Below are 23,483 nucleotides of genomic sequence, written 5' to 3'. Positions count from 1 at the left end.
GGGATAATTACCTTGCATGATCTAGGCTCTATGCTTCTTAACACATCCCACAACTGTTAAAGCCTTTTTTGCTGCTGCATCACATTTTTATTCATGTTCAGTATGTGATCTATTAGTATACCCAGGTCTTTTTCGCATGTGTTGCTGCTGCTTAGCCCAATTTCTCCCATTCTGTGCTATTTTTCTTGCCCAGATATAGGATGTATTTCTCCTTGTTTAATGCCATCCTGTTAGTCACCGCCTACTGTTAAAGCTTTTCTAGATATTTTTGAATCCTCTTTCTTCTCTAGTGTTAGCTATCCCTCCTAGCTTTGTGTCGTCTGCAAATTTGATCAGTTTTCCATCAATTCCCTCCTCTAAATCATTTATAAAAATGATGAACACTGGGCACAGGACAGAGCCTTATGGTACCCCACTTGATACATTCTTCCACTTGGATGTGTATCTTTTTGTCAGGGTAATTCTAAGTACAGCACCAATCAGGCCCACCCCACTTGCCCCGCTGCCGGCGGTAAGAAGAAAACACCACACGGAGGTCTGGTATCGTTCCTCACACGGGGACATGACTGCGCTCTTTATTACAGATTACATGAGATCTTATACCCTTTTGTCCCATCACCAGGAATGGGTGATGGGCTCATTGGCTAAAATTCACAGCATAACCATATATGGGAAGTCCGGATTTCCGGACTGAGACAGTGAAAGTTCAGATGCATAGTTGAACGGTCGTTATCTTGCTATGGCGCCTCTGGAAAAACAGCCAAGTATGCGTCCTTGTGTCTGGTTCTTCCTTTGCTGGGTTTTAAGATACATTTTGTCTTTGTCTCGCAAGGCCTTTGGAATATCTGATGTAAGGCGACAGATTAAGTTTTTTCTCATTTGGAATTGAATAGAACTTGCATATAGGTATAAAGCATAAAAAACATATGGCAATATATACATATACCTTCACAAACCCCCCTAAAAAACTTAATATGGAGATCAAGTACCAGACCTTGTACTCTTCCTCGGTCGCCTCTCCCTTGCATCAGGGTTTCTCCACTGCCCGTAAGTCCCTACTCCTAGGAGGGGGGATCCCTACCTCACCTCAGAAGGAGGCCATGGATTCCCTGGGCTTATTTCCGGGCATCCATACCCTCTATCTGTACAAGTTAACACCCCACAGGGTGTGCCCTCGCCGGAACCTAAGGTCTTCTGCACTAACCCTAGGCAAATGGGAATTCCACTGACAGTCCATCTTATGAGACCGGGACAGGCGCAGTACTAGTACATTTCTCCATTCTTCTGGTAACGTATCTGGTTGGCATTATCGGAACTGGCTCTTCATCTTTTTCAAACAAGGGAAACGTTGGTGTCACATTATCCAGTCCCTTACTCATACTCTTTTATCAAAGGAATAATACACATACAGGACATTACATACCCCACCTCTTTCTGCTAAAATCATATCCAGGGCCACTCTATTTTGGAACACCATGGATGCAGTGGGCCCTAACTGGTCAGCTAACCCTTGCGAAGCATCTCTGGTGTAGTTTACAAACCTCTGCTGATTGTAATAGATATAATTCATCCAATCTACATTATTATTAACAGTGACAATAGCAAATAAGGACTCAAAACCTGCTTTAACCTGATCTCTAGAATTAAATTAATCTCGCACCCCCCTTGGCACTCCTCTTGCATCTATGTATACATGTGGATCAAAGTTACCACCTGGAGTGTCAATGTCTCTCTTAGCACGATGCGGTGTTGGATTCTCACCTTCAGTGTAGTCTTCATATTGCACATTTGATTGTATTAATTTGTTCTGATCCCTGAAACAAGGGGCTAGTGTACAGTAATCAAAGGTGTGTGTTAGAGGAATTGTACCACATTATAGCATGTAAAGGATATGCAGGATCATGAGTTTTTGCAGTGCGAAGTGTGGATCCAAGTGGGCTTTCCTTCGAGCTTGACTGCAGTTGGGGTGGTGAGCAACATCTGGTAGGGACATTCAAACAGGGGTTCTCTCTTAAACTTTTTCACATAGACCCTGTCACCTGGTTTTAGATTGTGACACTCATCTGTAGGACCTGGGAGAAAAGCAGAGACTGCAGAATGCATTATTGACAATTCCTTGGAGAGGCCTATGACAAAATTAACAAGAAAATCATTCCCCAAACTCTGCTACTGTTGCATGTACCCTCCTAGAAAAAGAAACACTAATGGGAGACACTCAATTCAAGATTTGCCCATTTCCTCTATTGTCTTTTGTATCTACTTTCCCCCTACTCCGCGGATGGTAGGGTGTGTGAAAAGCCTGGAAAATACCCAAAACAGACATGATGTGTTGCATTATTTCACCTGTGAAGTGTGTACCTTTGTTTGACTCAATCACTTCCGGTACCCCGTATCTGCAGATTACCTCATTCATGAGCTTCTGTGCGGTTACCTGCTTATTTACTTTGGTAACAGAGTAGGTCTCCAACCTGAAAAGAAATCAACAACAAGCACATATTCATACTTCCCAACAAGTGGGAGCTGAGTGTAGCCAATTTGCAATCCCTGAAATGGGTAGAGTGGTCTAGGCAAGTGTTTTGTGGCCCCTTTACTTCTGCCCTGTTGCTTTACGGCAAAGATCATGCAAAATTGGACAAATGATGCAGCAGCTACAGAAAACCCAGGAGCCACCCGTCCTCGTTCAAGCGTCGACATCATTACTGCTTTGAGAGGTGCGTCTTTCTGTGCATCAGCTGGGCCATCATGGGGCACAGGGATTGTGGTGGGCAAGTGCTGTTGACTGTTCACCATATGCCGTCCCTTTTTAGTCCATTTTTCCTTTTCTTCCTTGCTGGCTTGTAACTGTAAAGTCCTTAGTATATCAAAGTTCAAAGTTTTTATCAAAGTCCAAATTTTTATCAAAGTCCAAGTTTTTATCAAAGTCCAAGTGTAGTCAAAGTCCAAAGTTATTGTCAAATTCTTCTTTTCTTCCATGGCTCCAGGGCCGCTGCTTTTGCTGTGTGGCCTGTCATGGCGTTGCCTCTTGTTTCTCCGGTGTAGGAATTGGTGTGAGCTTTCCACTTTGTCAGGTAGAAGTAGGGTCTCCATGAGACTGCACCACTGCATCATTCTTAATTGGCTGTCCTGCTGAGGTAAAGAACTATCTGGCCTTCCATTTTGGGCCGTAATCATGAGCTATGCCAAATGCATACCGGGAGTCAGTGTAAATGTTTGCCGTCTTACCTGTGGCCACTCTACACGCCTCCGTGAGTGCTTTTAATTCCGCTTCTTGTGCTGAGACATGCGGAGGCAGAGGTTCTGCTTTTACCGTGTCATGTTGTGTTACGACTGCATAACCGGAGTGGAGTTGTCAATCACCCTGGGTACCATCTATAAAAAACAACTCAAAATATGCATTATTAACAAGGGCTTTCAGTAACTTTTAAAACCTAAATTTTCTTGTTGCATCAATGCTAGACAATCAGGCTGGTATTCTATTTCAAAAAGATCAGAATCTTGTTGCAAAAAATTAAAACATTTAAAAATGGCTTGCAAAAAATTTAAAAATGGCTGACTTGCAATACCTAGATCACCTATGCCTTCTCCTCCCCCCCTTTGAACCAGGGTACTCAATTGGAAGAAATAGTAGCCGGGTTCAAGTTAGTACAACATTGTAAAAAGATTTGATGGATGCAGATAAGGCCTGTAAGATGTTAGCACCAATAACAGAGACATGAGTTACATCAGGGCAGAATAATCTACAAACATCTATTAATATTTGAAATGTGATATTCCTTTAAGTGAATTCATTATTAGTCTGTTCCTGCCTGCAATGTCTTATCAAATTTGAGAGAGAGAAAAAAAAACAAAATCTTTTACTAGCTGCTCAAGATCCTCACCCCCTCCCTTGTCGAGAAGAGGGATGAAACATTACGTACTATTACATCATCTAGCTCCACCCCTTCGATATTGGCTGCGTGCGTCTTTTTTTCACCTTCATTTAAGCTTAACAGTCTACACGTCCACATCTCAACCAAGCAAAGTCCCATGCATGGGGGGGACTTTTATCCCCAGTCATTACCTGCATCACACACTCACCACAGCCCGAACACGGGTCACTAACTCTCATCCATCCATGCTCTCAAGTCTGCTCCGTCACCCCCCATTGAAGGTGTCCCAGTACATGCAGATGCACAGACAAAAAAAGTTTGACAAACATACATACATCAGTTGAAAAACATTGAGGTGAGTGCTATAATGTTATAAAGTACATGATTCTATTGAGATGAGATTGTGAATGAGTGCTATTTTTGACAAATTATGTGAAAAAATTTGCTGAGTGACTGAGACATTCTATCTTTCTTATGTACTGAAGCTATTATATGCTATATTAAACGCTGAAATATTTTAGTTTCTGTGACCCTGAGCAAACGTGGGAAAAACCTAGAAAAATTTGTTATTCTTCATTGTACCGACCTGCAGAAAAAAAATGTATCATGTCATTTATGCTGCATGCGAGTCTATGGTAGCAGTAAAAATACACAGTGAATATGCCTGACATTTGTGTATTCACAACATATTTATGCAGAATGTAAGGAGAAATCTGCTGCACCATCTCACGTTTTTGTTTTCGCCCGCGTAAATACGCAGTTATCGCTACATACTTACGTGCAAAGAAAAATCTGAAATCTGCCCGGAATACATGTACATCAGTCATGTTAATCCGCTGCAATTTATGTGACGGAATACACTACGCCTATGTTAGTGAGCCCTTATTCTCTCCAGTAAATGTATTCATTATTTTGGATTTCTGTGGTTTTCATAACGATTCATCTTCTTTCCATTTAGGTCCCACAATACAGGATCCTCTGTTATCTTCTATAGAACAATTTCCCTGATTGACCCATCTAGGATGGAGAAGGACAGGAACAAAATGGCGGAGAGTATATTAAATCTCACCCTGGAGATAATCTTCCAGCTTACTGGAGAGGTGAGAGATTCTGATGATGTCACTTTATATAATTCTTATCTATGATAATAACAGATGATGTCACTGGACAGGGGGAGAGATTCTGATGATGTCACATTACATCATACTTGTCTATGGTAATAACAGATGATGTCACTGGGGAGGGGATGGACTCTGGTGTAGTGATATTTATTACTGTCTCCCCATATACAGGATTACACGTTAGTGAAGAAGACCTCTAGTGATGGCTGTCGGGCCCCTGTGTGTGATGGATGGGGAAGACCCCTGAGCCCAATCATGGGGCCCCCACCTCACCCCCTGATACATGAGAACATCAATGTACAGAAGATTCTAGAACTCACCAACAAGATGATTGAGCTGCTGACTGGAGAGGTGAGGCTGCAGGGAATGCTGGGACATTATAAAGTAACAGCACTGGAGGCTTCTGGGTGATGACTGTATGTTGTGTTGTCAGGTTCCTAAGAGGTGTCAGGATGTTGCTGTCTATTTCTCTATGGAGGAGTGGGAGTATTTAGAAGGACACAAGGATCTGTACAAGGAGGCCATGATTGAGACTCACCGGCCGCTCCCATCACCAGGTAATAGACAGGACTAAATACACGGGGACTTTATTATCTGTATGGGAAGAATGACTTCAGTGTCTGTCTGTGTTTCCTGCAGTTCCATGCAGTAAGAGAAGCCCACCAGAGAGATGTCCCCATCCTCTTCTTCCACAGGACCACCAGGTAGATGGAGATGTCCCTCTGATCTGTAGAAGGCTGTGAAGCTCTTGTCTTCAGTCTTATTAGATCTCTTCTACTTGTGTGATGAGGCCGGTGGAGATGGCAGGATTACCGCTGACCAGAGACATTACATGTTGTCTGGATCTTCTCCCAGTTTTCTAGCCGTGGACACTGCTGGTGTTACATTTGTGTGGGCAAATAAGCACAGGGCCCACACGAACGCGCCCAAAGTACAGGGATAAGAATCAGACAAAACAAATCACACACCAACGCACTATAGCTAGCATGCAAGAACAGAGCAACCACATACAACAGGACAGTTCACTCCTCAAGTCTAGTCACCAGCTCAGACATACAGAACATGACGCTGATCACAGCATATACACAGAACAGGGCTATCCGCACCTAATGTCTGGCCATCTGCACAAACCCCTGTTCAAACTCAACATATGTACAGGCATGCAAGACTAACCAACCATAGAGTGAAAGGATACCAGCCACCAAACACAAACAGTAAGCTACAAAGGAAACATGACTGCTCACCAGGTAAAGTAAACCATAGAGTAAAGGGATACTAGCCTCCTCTTGCAGAGGGCGGCTATTTATCTGCAAACAGACCGGTGGTGATTGGCTAGCAGGAGAACACCACACCTAGCCAGCTCAATCATTCCACACTTGTGGGGCTGTGCTGCAAGAAACGTATGTGGGTCAACAGATCCCAGCCAGCACAACCTGACAGCTGGTGGGAATAAGGAGCCAACAAGTTGGATTTATATCTATCTGATCAGAGGCAAAACTAAAAGCACGTCCCCTGCAACCTGTAACCATACCTGAACCGCGCAGCTGCAAAATGAATTTACATACATGATCCCGCCCCTTGGCAGAAGGAAATATAAGCAAAAAAGACAGGTGGACTATGCGAGACAGCGTGCGTGAGATACTCTGTCATGCACAGTACAATATCACTGCAATACTCAGTGATGGAACAGGTCACCAGCGGCTCCACAGCAGTAAAAATCTGCATGACCCACACAGTGTTTTATGCTTGCAACCATGGGACCTCAGCATTAGGCTGTGTTCATGTGTTTTTTGTTTCATTTTCTATTAGGATGACGATCTGACAAATATTAATACTACAGTGACAATTGTGACGATCAAAGAGGAGTTTGAAGAAGAGATTCCTACAGGTAACCGCCCAGGTGAGTAGTAACCACTAAATAGAGCAGAGAGGAGTCACAGATTCTCCTCGGTCAGCGGCTGCAGATGGTTATGTAGGTTTATAAGCTCTGTGATCTGTCAGTTTTCGCTGGATGTTCCCCCATTCAGCCAAAGGGCTCCTTCACACGGGCGTATTTTACATCAGTATGTTGTGAGCCAAAATCAGGAGTGGGTTCAAAATATGCAAGAACTGCAAATCTTTCCATTACACTTTTTCTCCACTCCTGGTTTTGGCTCACAAAATACTGATATAAAATACGCCCGTGTGAAGCAGCCCTAAATGTGGGTGACATGTGATACCGTTATAGGTGATAACACACGATGGGCATCTATAATATGGGTGTAATTATGGGCACCACATCGTAATAATGACACCATTATCGTATGGATTGTATCTGTATGAATAAATGTTTTGAAATAGAAAATCTGAGTGTAAAATCCATCTGTAGTCCGGATATATAATATATCTATGTGAACGAGGCCAATTCCTTTTAGACTCCTAGACTCCAGATTGTGGAGACATAGACCCAATAACAGAAGATTCCTTGGAGGATGGAAGGTTGGTGCTATGAGTGTCAGGAATGCTTCTCCCCAGGGCCTGGAAGAAAGAAACCTGGATGCCGGATCATCATTATCATATAAGAAATCTCACTGCAAGCAGGAAAGATTAATATCATCAAGTGTGGAGGGGGTAATGATGTCCAAAAAAAAGCTAGATTTAGCAGGTGAAGATCAAGTACTTGTTGCTACCTGTACGTTGCAAGCTGGACACTCTCCTAACTCTCCATTCATACGTGCGCTGTTATAACGCAGTATAGGTGCACGAAAAAAATCGCACCTATACTGCACTAAAAATCGTGTGAACAGGCAGCTGCTCCAGGAGGAGAGAGAAGAAGCCCCACAGGGATTTGGCACTTCCCCATAACCGTAAGAGAGCGGGGCTATGGATTAATCCCCCATAGTTGTGCTCGGTCTCCCTGCTATGGGGGATTAACCCATGTGTCTCTCCCTCGTGTGGCGCAGAGTGTTAAGGCAGCAGTTTGCGAGTTCAATCCCCGCATGGTTCAGGTAGCCGTGTCAAGGTTGACTCACCTTCTATCCTTCTGAGGTCAGTAAAATGAGTACTCAGAATGCTGGGGGGTTAAAATTACCTGAAATCACTGTGCAATGAGTCGGCGCAATACAAGTCGCTTTCCCTATGGATATCCCCATAGCGCAGAGAGAGTTGGCATCTCTCAGGGATTCCCATAGCAAAACTGGAGGAGGCGCAGCTTGAGGGGCGAATCCCCATCACTCTCAGAAAAGCCCTGTAACCCACCCCCCTCTCTCTCCCCACTATAGGGAAATCATTTGGGGAGAGAGGTGGAGGGAGTCCCGTACTGATCCAGTACAGGACTACTGATTACAGCAGGACATTTAAAACATCCTGCCAGTAGTACATTTTAAATGTCCTGTTGTAAATTCCTGTTAGTCACCACAGAGATCAAGGTAACCCTCATCCCCGTGAGGACTAACAGGAGTTTACAGGACATTTAAAATGTGCTTCTGGCAGCACGTTTTAAAAGTCCTGCTATAAGCAGCAGGGAATCTTCCTTTCCTGCACAGGAGTTTCCATAAACTCCTGCTCCACTAGGACTCAATGGAAACTTCTGCGCAGCTCCTATCTTTTCGTGCAGCACGGGCCTTAGATGTCGGCATTGTTGCCATGCATGTCCTATTTGTTAGATGTGCTAATTTAGCGTGTCTAACAATCTATATATATATAAAGACGAAAGCCCTTACTGACTCACTTACTGACTCACTTACTGACTCACTCACTGACTCACTCACTGACTGACTGACTCGCCACTAATTCTCCAACTTCCCGATGTCATAGAAACTTAAAATTGGGCACGAGCATTGAATATGTCATAAATAGGAAAAGTTAATGGGTCCCAACTCGATTATTCAATTCTAAGTGCAAAAGAATTAGTGTCCAAATTTTACGTACAGAATCTAATTCTCTCACTTCCCGATGCCATAGAAACTTAAAATTTGGAACAGGCATTGATTGTCATAAATAGGAAAAGTTAATGGGTCCCAACTCGATTATTCAATTCTAAGCGCAAAAGACTTAGCGTCCAAATTTTACGTACGTAATCTAATTCTCTCACTTCCTGATGTCATTTTATATAAAGGAAACGTCGCATGGTTACCTCCCCGTGATGTTTCCTGGGTAACGCAAAGAACTATGCAAAATGGTGAACTTATTTTTTTCCTCGGTATCTCTAAAGTAACCACGACTTCATAAGATTTTCCGTGTGAACACCAGATAAACACCAGTACCAATTTAACTCGGGCTAAGCTGGGTATATCAGCTAGCTGTTCATATGAACGCTTCTATAGGATCCCGTTGGATCCTATAGAAGCGCTTTCTGTGCACACCTCTTATGTGCTAAACAGAACTCGTCTGAATTAGGCCTAGAGAAGAGCCAAGCAGGGATGATGGGTTAATGGTTCGACCACCTTTGATGACATGGGTGGTGACGCGATCAATTATCTGCCTAAGAGACTGTTGCACCACCACTGGAGATGAATGGTAGGACAGCACTGGACTGTGAGCAGTGATGTGGCTAGATTACCCAATTTGTATTTAGAGTAGGGGAGGCCACATGGTGGCACCATTAGCTGAAATCTGGTGTATGCTATGCGGTGTACATTGGTCGGTGAGTGCAAGTTTGGTCCTGCTGTAGTGGCTGCTGCACTGAGGAGAGACCCTGAATAGTCCTGAAAAGCAAGGTCATGGTGACTGCAGTGATGCAGAGCACAGCCCAAGGTATGGACTAGAGGAGTTTCCCTCCTATCTCACCAACATTTTTGTGCAAGAGCAAGATTGTCTATGTCAGCGAGGAGAGGAAGTCTCCCTTCTTCGTGAGTAGAGCAGGAGAGACAGCTGAAGATGCAATTGCTGCAGTTGACGTCAACCAGGCCAAATAGAAACATACCTCAGCACTCATACACATTTAAGATCTGATTGTTTATACTACCCATATGAAAATGCAAAGGTCTTAGATCATTTTGATCAAAACACGGAGGCTCATCCGCCATATCCAGGTAACCCTATTGAATGGATTCTTAGTTTTTAAAGTACAAGAAAAAAAATTTGGTCCCAGACAGGCTGAAAGCGCCAGCCCACTTCCTCCCTCTCCCCATCTCCATGACAAGCAAGACACTGAGAGGACGCTATATTACTCTATCCCCTAATGGAGCATCCTCCCAGTGTCTTGGTTGCCATGGAAACGGTGAGAGGAATGAAGTGGGCTGGTGCTTTCAGCCTCTCTGGGACTGCTTGTAGAGGCTTCCCTGCACTACTTGTTTCCCCGCCCTCCCTGTCACATGGGAACTTCTCACCCACCCCTACCTACCTCCCCCGCTCTTTCTCTCTGAGTAAGTAGAACACAGATGCTGACATTTGCTCGGCAGGCAGCGTCTGCGGCCTGTAACTCCGCCCACCTCTTTTGAATTTCTGACACTCTGCCGCCCAGTACATAAAGGCTTCTCATAATCAGGTATATTCTTTTTGAAAAAGTTGGTTTTAACCCCTGAAACGCGTTGCATGCTTCCTTGCTGTATGTTTGTCTACCTACGTTTAAATAAATGACCCTTTAGAAATTACCCACTACCTCTGGCATCATCACTGGGGGAAAAGGGGTCTGCAAATGCTATCAGACACCTCCTCCAAGTAAGTGCTTTTCGCTTTTAATTGTGAATACTTTTATCTAGTGATCGGAGCACAGGATTTTCGCACATTTTTTTCTTGTGCTTTTGCTTCACCGAGCTCCTTTGTGGTGTTGGTCACCCCTAGACACTCTCCTTTATCTGGATCCCAAGGTTTCCAGATTGTATACTTATGGGGATTTCAGGTGTGACGGCTGTTACCTATCTAGGTGCAGCTGTTCATACCAGGTGAGTCCCCTCTTTTTTTCTTTTCTTTTGTTCTTTTATCCCACCTGATTGTGACCCACTGAGACTGAAGCACTGTCCTATTTACACTGTGTGTTTTTCCTCTTAATTCTTTAAAGACATCTCTCTTTTGACCAAAAAAGCCTGTTCAATATGACCATATAGCCAAGTATCCTGGTTCCCCCCTCTACCTTGGTTTGTGATAAAGTGCATGTAGCTTTCAGAGAGTTTGTGAGATGGACACCACCTAATAGCACTGACTCACAAGAACATTTATGGTTCTCCACTGAGCATTTACTAGTAGAGTGGTGACAGATATATAGATACATGAACATATGAAGATGAAGGCTTCACCACAGAAGGGGAGAACTGTAACATAACACCTTGGTGGCAGAACATCATGATGATCTACTGGTCTTCGCTCTGAAGTCTACTGCTAGTTTGTGATCTGACTGCTTATTTCTGTCCAATTGCATTTTGCTATGCGACCTATAATTTATATTGAAATGTTCTAAAATATCAATACCATTTTACTTATGTTCAATAATAGTAAAATCAGCTTTATTCTTGGCAGATGACTGCACCGGGAGCTCAGAAGGACGTCTGATATCTGCAGATTTTGAATCAGATGATAATAGTAGACAAGATACATATGAAGAACCTGCCATTATCCCAAATATACTCTCAGCTACTAACAGCAAAGATCCATCATTTGATCCTCTAATACAGGTCCCATCTTTTGATCTATCACAAACTGATAAGCAGAAGAAAAGTTACAGAAGACGAGAACATCAAAGAGATCACAGAGGAGAGAAGCTGTATTCATGTTTAGAATGTGGGAAATGTTTTACTTATAAAGCAAATCTTTTTGTACACCAGAGAACCCATACAGGAGAGAAGCCGTTTTCATGTTCAGAATGTGGGAATTGTTTTACTAGCAAAGCAAATCTTGTTATACATCAGAGAAGTCACACAGGAGAGAAGCCATTTTCATGTTCAGAATGTGGGAAATGTTTTACTAGCAAAGCACGTCTTGTTACACATCAGAGAAGTCACACAGGAGAGAAGCCAGTTTCATGTTCAGAATGTGGGAAATGTTTTCATGCAAAATCAAATCTTGTTATACATCAAAGAAATCACACAGGAGAGAAGCCATTTTCATGTTCAGAATGTGGCAAATGTTTTACTAGCAAAGCACGCCTTGTTACACATCAGAGAAGTCACACAGGGGAAAAGCCAGTGTCATGTTCAGAATGTGGGAAATGTTTTTATGAGAAATCAAATCTTTTTAGGCATCAGAAAATTCACACAGGAGAGAAGCCATTTTCATGTTCAGATTGTGGCAAATGTTTTACTTGCAAAGTATATCTTGTTACACACCAGAGAATTCACACAAGGGAGAAGCCGTTTTCATGTTCAGAATGTGGGAAAAGGTTTACTCTGAAATCATATCTTGTTAAACACCAAAGAAATCACACAGGAGAGAAGCCATAGTCATGTTCAGAATGTGAGAAAAGGTTTACTAAGAAATCACGAGTTATTAATAGAGATGAGCGAACGTACTCGGTAAAGCACTACTCGTCCGAGTAATGTGCTTTATCCGAGTACCTCCCCGCTCGTCCTGAAAGATTCGGGGAGCGCCGCGGAGCGGGGAGCTGCAGGGGAGAGCGGGGAGGAACGGAGGGGAGATCTCTCTCTCCTTCTCTCCCGCCCGCTCTCCCCTGCTCCCCGCCGCAACTCACCTGTCAGCAGCGGCGCTCCCCGAATCTTTCAGGACGAGCGGGGAGATACTCGGCTAAGGCACATTACTCGGACGAGTAGTGCTTTACCGAGTACGTTTGCTCATCTCTAGTTATTAAACATCTAAGAATGCACACAGAAAAGTAACTATTTTTTCTATGTTAAACTCATTTAATTGGCAAATGCTACAAGAAAAGAAATGCAAAAAGGTGATTTCATGTGAGAATAGGTGTTATTGTTTTTAAAAAATGCCACAATACCAATGGACTTTTTCCGGGCATTTTATGACATTTTTTTTCAGCAAAAACTGCTATGATTGGATGTTAATTAAAGGTCATTAAAAAGCTTTTTAATGTGCTGTGAACAGTTGTTTTCTTATATTTGCAGCAGGGAGAAGGTTTGAGACTTCTTATTCTGTTTTTTTTTCTAATAGGTTGTTTTTTAGAGCAGCTTCACAGACCATATATGTGCACACAAAATCAAGAGACTAGAACCCATTGATTTCAATGAGTTCATTCCTAGGCTGCTTTCTCACGGCCGAGAAAAATCATGCGAGGTTTGTGCATTGCGAGACGCACAAATCTTGCATGAATATGAGATCAATTCTTTTGAATGGGGTTCTATATATGAGTGATTTTTTTTTTTTCACGCATCATTGTGCTAGAAAAAAACATGCCGTGTTCCATCTCATCTGTTGTTTTCAACAGGGCAGAAAACACATTGCACGACCTGCAATACGTCCGTAAGTGTGATGCAAGATTTCCCATTGCAAACAACGGTAAACACTTTAGGATCGCAACTTCCCTGAAATGATGGGAGGCATTTTTAAGACAAAATTGCCTTGCATCTGCAGGGACATTGCACGTGCACGAGCGCAATATCAGGCCAAGTGAGAAAGAGAACAGCTGGAGAGAGTGAGAAGGAGAACAGCTGGAGAGAGTGAGAGAGAGAGTGAACAGCTGAAGAGAGAGAGTGAGGGAGGGGCGTGAGAGAGAACAGTGGTTGCTCAGGAGGAGAGAACAGCTGGAGTGAGAGAAGTAGAATGGCTGGAGAAAGAAAGAGAGAGAACAGCTGGAGAAAGAGAGAGAGAATGGCTGGAGAGAAAGAACAGTTGGAAAGAGAGAAAATAGCTGGAGAGAGAGAACGAGAGAGAAACTATAGAGAGAGAACAGCTGGAGAGAGAGTGAGTGGGGGGAGGGAGAGAGGCAGCATGGAAAGAGGGGGATAGGGAGAGAGAAGCAAAATGAAGAGACAGGGAAAGCGGAGAGATAGAAGCACATGGAGAGGGAGAGAGAAGTGGCATGGAGAGCGAGCGAGTGGGAAAGGGAGAGAGAAGTAGGTATGAAGAGTGGGAGAGAAAGAAGAGGCATGGAGAGAGGGGGAGCGGGTGAAGACAGAAGCAGCATGGAGAGAGATGGGGAGAAAGGAGCAGCATGGAGAGAGGGAGGGGGGAGAGGGGCAGAGAGAAAAGCGGCATGAAGAGAGAGGGCGAGGGGGGAGAGGGAGACGGGGAGAGAGAAGTGTCATGGAGAAAGGGAGGGGGGAGAGAGATAAATAGCATGGAGAGAGAGGGAGAGACAGAAGTGGCATGGAGAGGGGGTGAGAGAGAAGCAGCATGGATAGAGAGGGGGTAGAGGGAGAGAGGGGCAAAGAGAGAAGCAGCATGGAGAGAGGGAGACAGAGAAAGGAGGAGAGAAGCATCAGGGAGAGGGGGAGAGAGAAACAGCATGGAAATAGAGGGAGAGGGGGGAAGTGAGAGAGAAGCGGCATGGAGACAGAGGGAGATAGAGAGAAGGGGCATGGAGAGTGAACGAGAGAGAGAGGGGAGCTTCACAACCATTTCTCCAAATATTTAATGTTGTCGTAGCGAACATCAAGTCAATCTAGTTCAATAAATACACATGATCACATGGGAGGGCATGAACATGCTGAACTTAATTTGCACTAAATAAATACTAGGTAAGAGGGCACAGACATTTTGAGATTAATAGCAGGGAGGGATGACCATAACAGTAAATAATTAGTCCAATGACAAGGAATGTGAAATCTCTCCTTCAGACCTGCAAACAAGGAAGATGGAACAATACCTCTGCATCACCACCTTTTGGATGGCAGAATTCCTTCAAATCAATGTATGAGTTTTACCAAGTTTGTAAAGTTGATTATTGGGAATAGCACCCCTTCTGGGTGCTCTCTTTAGGGAGAGACAATGCCATCCCTGACCCACTCACTACCCAGGAGTCTCCACACACCCTCTGGGGGCTCTCCTAAAGGACACCCCTATTGACCTCCTTCAGACCTTTCATATTCTCCACTGATACAAGAACCCTGCTCCAAGGTTCCTTCCATTCTTGAGGGTTTCCAAAATGGCCATAAAGTTATACTCCCAAATTCTTCTGTAATGCTGCGACTTGAAGTTGCCCTTCAGTATGATAACTCTCATCTGCTCTATGTTGTGTCCACGACAACAGAAATGTTTTGCCACAGGTAGTTCAGTCTTTCTCTAATTATATGGTGATGAGATCTCATCCTGGCTCTCAGTTTTTAAGCTGTTTCCCCACCTTTAAAGCCCCCAACAGGACATTCACTGCACTGGATCAGCTACACAACATTGTATGTGGAACATGTAAATGTCCCAGGAATCTTATAGTTCTATTGTGCGTTGGGGATTTGTATCCTGTCACATCAGTACATGTGAGCAGGTGTTCTTACTCTTTTCAGTATAATAGTGTTTTATCCCCTTAAGGACATGGCCTATTTGGGCATAAGGATGCAACTATTTTGGGGGGATTTTCATCTCCACTTTTCAAAAGCCATATCTTTTTTTTCTGTTAACATAGCCGTATGAGGGCTTGTTTTTTCCTGGCAAATTGTTGTTTTTATTGGTGCCATTTTTGGGCACATAGACAATATTGTAAAATTTTTATTATTTTTTTTATGATAACAGAGAGATAATGCATCAATTCTGCCATTGCTTTTTGTTTTTTTACAGCGTTAATCATGCAGTATAAATGACACAATATGTTTTTTCTGTGGGTCGGTACGATTACGATACCAAAATTCTTTGTATTTTTGTAGGTTTTTCCATTTTTTCACAATAAAAACCCTTTTTGAGAAAAACATGTTCTAAGTCGCTGTATTTAAAGTCCTATAACATTTTTATTTTTCCAGGGATGGAGCTTTGTGAGGCTTGTTTTTTTTTGTGTGACGAGCTGTAGTTTTTATGGGTACCATTTTGGGGTACATATGGCTTTTTTGATTACTTTTATTGCATTATTTGGGAGGCAAAATGAACAAAATAAGCATTTTGCCTTAGTCTTTAAGGGGTTTTTTTTTGGCACTTTTTGTCCCTGTAGGGAACCTGTACCATAGCAGCTATGGTCTATTTGATAAAGCATTGCGGGACTTCTGTCCTGCAACCACTTATCGCTTGTTATAGCGATCAAAGGTACTGGCAAAGCAGGACGCCTGTAGCTAGCGTCCTGTTGCCATGGCAACCCATTGGACCTCCGCGATTACATCGCGGAGGTCCGATGACATCACAGACGAAGTGTGCTGCCTCTGTGAACCCTTTACATGCCCAAATCTACATTGCAGCCTGTAAGGGCTTAACAGCAGCGGTCGCTGTGTTTATGTACCCCCGCTATTGAAGTGGCTGGCCAGTTATCGGTAACAGCCAGCTCCCACTGATGGATAGTGCGGTATCTTTTCTGATCCCGCACCATCCACAGGGCATAAGTATACATCCTGTTGCGTTAAGTACACTGAAGCCAGGACGTACACTTATCCCCTGTGGCATTAAGGGGTTAATATGTCTGAAAAATTTCCTTTTTTGTGTGGTGTTCCCCTAAACCCAAGGACTTTACAAGTATTTTTACAAGCATTTTTTAGCATTTTATTGATTTTTTTATTTATTTTTTGGGTAGTTTTTATTAATTATATGAAACCAAGGAATTCTTGTATTTAATATATCTATGTCTATTTGTCTGCGTTTTATTGTCGATTAAATGATCAGATGACTGCAATGCCGTCACTGATGTCATCATGCTTACTGCCCTTGCTTCTCTTTATTACAGATACAGTGAAACACATAATGCATTCCACTAGGTCAGTGGTTTCCAAACTTTTTCCGCCATGGAACCCTTTTTGAAGCAAAAGTTTCACATGGCGCCCTAAAGCAGGACAGAGGGTGTGGTCAGGGGCGGGGGTTAAGGGCGTGGCTTATCACAACATATGATTTTTACATCCGTCATTATAAAAAGGACAGGGCCTTTAAAAAAAACAAAAAAAAAAACAGGGCGAAACGCTGGATGGGCTATTAATATACATTATATTTAAAATTAACATGCTGCAGAATTAAATCCCGCACCTCATGTCATCCACACGGGTTTTGTGCAGATTGCTGCCACCCCGTGTGGATGGGATTTTCAAAATCTCATCCACTTTGCTGCTACTGTGAATTCTGCAGCAAATCCACCCCATGTAGTAATAGTGACCCCCTGTATGGTGGCCCTTGTAGTAATAGCAACCCCCTATATTGGCCCCAGTAGTAATAGGTGACCCCCTATTGCGTCTGCAGTAGTAATATGTGACTCCCTATTGCATCCCCCGTAGTAATAGGTGACCCCCATTGCCACCCCTGCTATTGGTCCTCGCTCCACTCACAGCTGTAGCAGTGTCTGGGCTGGCTTTAGTGAGGAACATGACCTGCAGTGGCATTGCAATGTGACTTTGCTTTATATGTCACCGCAGGTTCTGTTCCTCACTAAAGTCAGCCCAGCATATATCTATATTCCACAACACTTCTGCTCGATTCACAACCTGATTGGTTGTTTGGGTTGGCTGATTCACTATTAAAGCAACCTGATTGGTTGTTTGAGTTGGGTGATACAGCTGTGACTAGAGCTAGAGCTTTTGTTCTTTATCCATTTCTTGTTGAATGGGGGGTTCCTCTTGCTGCTCTCTGAAGTTGCGGATATGTGGGATGTAGGGATATACACTGCATAGCCTGCCTGGACTTCGGGCACTAGCGGGTCAGCCCTTTACCAGGGACCTTGCGCCAGGTAAGTCCCTTTCTTCCTATTTTCTTTTTGTCTACATCCATTTGAAGGTGCTGCCCTATCCATATACTGTACAAAAGGCACTGCTGGTTCTCTGATCAGTCGCACTGAAGGGGATTTTCTGCATTCGATCCATCGCAGGGTTGTGACATTCTATGGGCTACACAAGGTCCATAAGGGACGGGACCCCTTGAGATGTCGCCCCATTGTATCAGGGGGGGAAGATCTGATACAGAACTGTGGGATATAGATGGTATCCTGCGCCCTTCTGTTACGGCATTGCCTTCAAACATGAGGGACACCAGAGACTCACAATTAAAGATAGCTGGGATCCTGGTGACATCTGGGATATGGCGGCTTCTATAGACATGGAAGCGTTGTACAGCTGCGTTGTTCATGAAGATGGTCTTCAAGCCGTTCGATCATTTTTAGAGACTCTCAGTCATTTTCTATCTAAGCATAATGAATGTCCCGAACCTTTTGCACTGTATACTTACCGACAATTACTCTGTTATCAACGGCTGGTTCTTCCATTAGCTCCGGGTACAACAATGGGGAGCCCTGGTGCCCCACGTTTGTTAACCTGCGCCTCGGTTGGTGGATGGACCACATAGTCTATTCTGATGATGGAGCACAGTGGACGGAGCAGATTGTATTCTGGACTTCATATATTGATGACAATTTTGTGCCATGGCCGGGATCTACAGAGAGCTTTGGTGACTTTGTGTCCTAGCTGAATATCAACGCACTAAATTTGAGGTTTACATACGAAATTGATAACGTCTCTACCGTCCCTTGAATTTTAGTATCTGGGAGCAACGACAGTCAACTAATGACCAGCTTATACTGAAAAAGTAAAGTGAGCAACAGTTTTCTCAGATAGGATAGCTACCCCGCCACCCTCCCCCCATCCATTTCGGAGGGGCATTCCCAAGAGGCAGTTACTCTGAATCAGGAAGAACTGCTCATCCGAAGCAGCATGGGAACAGGAGGCAAGAGACCCCAAAGGGCGATGTATGCAGAGAGCATATCCATCCGGCTACATAGATGAAGCTTACATTACTGCCAGACATCTCTAGAAAGGGGGTGATTATCCTCCGGTGGTAAAAAAAAAAAGCTAATGTTGGGGTATATATGGTGGTCCGACTGATCGGTACACCTTTGACTCAGCTTCTGATTCGACTTGAGACATTCATCGTAAATATTGCCCCCCCCCCCCCTTGAAAACTGATCCTGAATTGTCGGATTTCATAGCAGACGAGCCATCCATTACATACAGGAAGGCTCGAAGCAGAGGTGACCATTTAGTACATAGCTACTTGTACCCCCGATTCTGGCCAATTCATGGCTTAATAGAATGTGGCCGATGCAAAGCTGGTCAGACATAAAAGTTGGGTCCGAATATCATGATCAATATATGTCTAAGACCTTTTAGTTAAATGTATTTGCCGACTGCGGTGGGGTATTTGTGCATCTGTGACTGTGGCCAGCGGTACGTGGGAAAAACTAACCGTGAATTCAAGATACACATCCTAGAGCAGAGTCACGATATCTGGAAGAACCCGCTATCTAGACATGTAATGGAGACAGTGGGGATCCACCAACCATTAAGTGTTTTGCTTTGGAGGTCATGAGATTACCAATACACAAGGGGAATGTTGGTCAGATATTGTTGTAGAAGGAAACTTAGTGGATATTTCATCGTAAACCGGTTCGGCCTCACGGTTTGTATGAATGCCCGACTTTTACATCGTTTATTGGGGTAACTAGACCAGCTTTGTATTGGGGTACATTGATATAAGCTCCTGGTTGGGGTTGTTTACCTTACCTAATACCCCCTTATGGACCAAGTATTGTCCATAATATGTGTTCTTCTCGAATTATAATATCCTCTTCTCTGTTCTATATGGTAATTAGTAATAATCAGGTTCCTGGTGTGACTCAGGCCAGGCTCACACAAACATGTGTGCTGACGTACGAGCACTCAGCATGTACGCAATGAAATGCATACTTTTTACGTGCTGCCTGTCGTGGCATTTACATGTGTGTAATATCCACCAAGTTAGTGCATGCCGCAATTGTTTTCATTTGCGTGAGTAATCCATGCATTAAAAAAAAATTGCAAGTGGTGAGTGGCCCAATACAAGTCAATTGGCTATTAGCATTGCGTGCTGTACGTGGGAAATCTGCGCTTGCGAAGCACAATGACAATACACCTGTGTGAAACCAGCTAACTTTGTTTTGTTATGATAGATGACATGACCAGAGTGAACTGTATATGCAAATATGGCTACCCAGACAGATGGTGTCTCCATGAAAATGGCTACTTTATGGGGACTTATGCAGCTCCCTATATGCTCTACATCCTCACTGTTGCAAATGCGGTTATCCATCTAAGTCACATGATTGGTCAGCTGAATGATCCGCAGCGGACATCTTTGTTGAGGCATACCAGTCCCGTGTGTATGTAGTGGGATCGCTGGAAGGGATGTCTATTATCTAAATCTGGCTGATCATGTGATAAGCGGGAGCCATGTGATGTCACTTAGACGGCCATATAAACAGCTTTTTCCCACGCAGCATGTTGCTTCCTTTAGAGGCAGATGGAGAGCAGAGACCTCATGCAACAGCAGCCGGTCGGCATCATGGACTGACCGGGATGGGCAGGGACACAGCTATTCTTCCCATGTGAAGGCCATAATGCTGCATTGAGATCTGAGGATTCTCTTCTGCTTTATTGCAGAGAATTCCTCTGTATCTCCTGAGGATCTGAGACCAGATGTAACCGTCTAGGAAACGCGTCGGGGAGTTTGTTACTATCGGTTTATTCTTCATCATATGCCTGTTACTGTATCTGAGGAGGCTTTCATCCCCTGATATCAGCCTGCAGGTTTATATCCATCTGCCTGTTCTTCATGGGTAAATAATAATGTCTGCATATATGAATATTTATAGTGAATGGTTCTGGGTTAGGAAGAGGACTGGACTCTGATGGCACCTTGTTTGCTCCGTACGTTGTGGACTGATTTGCACCTGCGGGATTACACTGCTGGGACTTGGTTAATCCTAAATATACGATTGGAAACAAAACTCCAGCACTTCCATGGATTCCAGGATAAACCGCTCCCACAACTGTACTTACATGTTTCTGACTGAGGTCTTATCTGCAGCATGCTCTGAATAAGGACTCTTATGTTGGAAGTTGTTGTTATTCTGGGATTCCCAGAGGAGCCAGAGTTTTGTTTCTGCTGCTGTTTCTGGTGTGCCTGCACATGTCCGTGCTCCTGGGAAGTATATCCATGCAATGAGCCGGTGTTTGGGGTTACAGCTATATATATGATTGTTACATGGAGAGATTCAGTGTATCTGGGGATCATGTGGTCGTGTATATAATAATCTGTATGCTCCCCTGATTGATATTTGGTTGTGTATTCAGGGGGATATGGAGATGGGGGGTGTCCGCTCCTGCTGCTCACTGTGATAGAGACCTCTTAGGAGGAGAAGGACGATGATGAGGTGCTTGACCCAACATGGACAGACAGGTCATGATAGCATCTCACAGGGAGGTGGAAGAGGCCGGCAATGCGGACAGCGCCATGCTAAGGCAGGGAGTGGGGTGTCGCAGACAAGGGCAATTAAATTAATAAACGGAATGGGAAGACCGGAATACCCAAAGAGGGTGGTCAAAATTGAGATTATTCACCCTGGAAAAAAGACAATTAAGGGATGACCAAATAACTATGTATAAATACATCAGGGGACAATACAAAGATCCCTCCCATGATCTGTTTATACCCAGGACTGCGACGGTAACAAGAAGGCATCCTCTACCTTTAGAGGAAGGAAGGTTTCATCACCAGCATAGAAGAAGGTTCTTTACTGTAAGAGCAGTGGAACAGTGGAACTCTGTGCCTGAGGTCATGGTGATGGCAAAATCGATAAGGGAGTTTAAGAGGGGGCTAGATGTGTTTCTAAAGCGCTATGATATTACAGGAAATAGACATTAAATAGCCAGCGGGGTTGTTGATCCGGGACTTGGAGTCAGGTAGGAACTATTAAACGTTGATCCAGAGATTATTCTGACTGCCATTATAAAGTCGGGAAGGAATTTTTTCCCCCAAGGGTGCTAATTGGCTTCTGCCTCTTGTTTTTTTTTTCCTTCCTCTGGATCAACAAAGGGGGTGGAAACAGGCTGAACTAGATGGACATTGTCTTCCTTCAGCCTAATATAGTATGTTACCATCTCCAACTTTGCAACTTGATTATGCAAACTTGTAGTTTAATTACGAGGATCTGTAGAAGCTATGTCTAACTTGCAACAGCTCATCTCTAACTCTTGGGCTTTCATTTGCAGTTTCTTACAGTCCTGTTCATACTGCACAGATTGCGGAGTTTTTCTGGAGGCGCAATCAGCTTCATCTCTGGCTACATTTCTGAGGTTTTGTATCTCTTGATGGGCTTTTGAAAGAAATTCCTCATTATTTCTTTTTCTCACCTCTTAATTCTATCAAGCCTTCTTCATACTGAACAGTTTTCTGTTCCGCAGCAACCTGCATTCAGCTTCAGTTTTAGCTACCCTTTTAAGGTGTTCATTTTTCTTTAAGACCACTGCACTTTCTGCTTTCACCTGAGCCGCTTCTTTGAGAGCATCATCTCTTTCTCTCTGGAGTCTCTGTCTGCTCCTCTATTAGTAACCCTTGCTTCACCATAGTATTCTGCACAGCCCGCATCTGTACAAGTTCTGCCTGGTCTTTGAGCAAGCGTTCACAGTCTGTCTTACTTTGGACCTCAGGGTCTACACTAACCACACCTTCTTCTACTTTGCAAGAAGCAGTTTTCTTTCCCTTTTTCCTCTTCTTTGCACTTTTAATGTTTGTAGCCCAACAGACTTCTGGTTGCTGCTAGCAACTATTTCAATTACCTTGGAAACTACAGTTACAAAATTCTCTCTCTCCCTCTGGAGGCATATATGTGCTCTCGCCTGGCGTTGGCTGAACTCTCTGTGGGAACCTGTTTATACTCTATCTTTATTTGGGGAACAATTCTGGCAGCAGAATGTACCTTTCCATTTTCCTGCAGCTGAACTAAAGGTTTCAAAACCTAAGGGGCTAATCTCATTAAAGGAGATGTCCCGCGCCGAAACGGGTTTTTTTTTTTTTTAAACCCCCCCCCCGTTCGGCGCGAGACAACCCCGATGCAGGGGTTAAAAAAACCACCCGCACAGCGCTTACCTGAATCCCGGCGGTCCGGCGTCTTCATACTCACCTGCTGAAGATGGCCGCCGGGATCCTCTGTCTTCGTGGACCGCAGCTCTTCTGTGCGGTCCACTGCCGATTCCAGCCTCCTGATTGGCTGGAATCGGCACGTGACGGGGCGGAGCTACACGGAGCCGCTCTCTGGCACGAGCGGCTCCATAGAAGACTGCTGAAGACCCGGACTGCGCAAGCGCGGCTAATTTGGCCATCGGAGGCCAAAAATTAGTCGGCTCCATGGGAACGAGGACGCTAGCAACGGAGCAGGTAAGTAAAAAACTTTTTATAACTTCTGTATGGCTCATAATTAATGCACAATGTATATTACAAAGTGCATTATTATGGCCATACAGAAGTGTATAGACCCACTTGCTGCCTCGGGACATCTCCTTTAACTCTCTGTGCCAAACAGCATCTTTTCATGGTTTTTAGGTAGTCTAACTACATTTGAGCAATTCGCTACACACATTTTTAGACCTCAATTCACATGCTGCAGATTTCCCCTCATCATCATAAGCAGTTTTACTATACATTAGTACATCATCAAATTTTGCACCTTCCTGCAAGAAAAACACATTAT

Source organism: Eleutherodactylus coqui, chromosome 5 (assembly GCF_035609145.1).
Source record: "Eleutherodactylus coqui strain aEleCoq1 chromosome 5, aEleCoq1.hap1, whole genome shotgun sequence".
Lineage (NCBI taxonomy): Eukaryota > Metazoa > Chordata > Amphibia > Anura > Eleutherodactylidae > Eleutherodactylus > Eleutherodactylus coqui.
The sequence above is the reverse complement of the archived record's forward strand: the minus strand, read 5'-3'. Positions refer to the sequence as shown.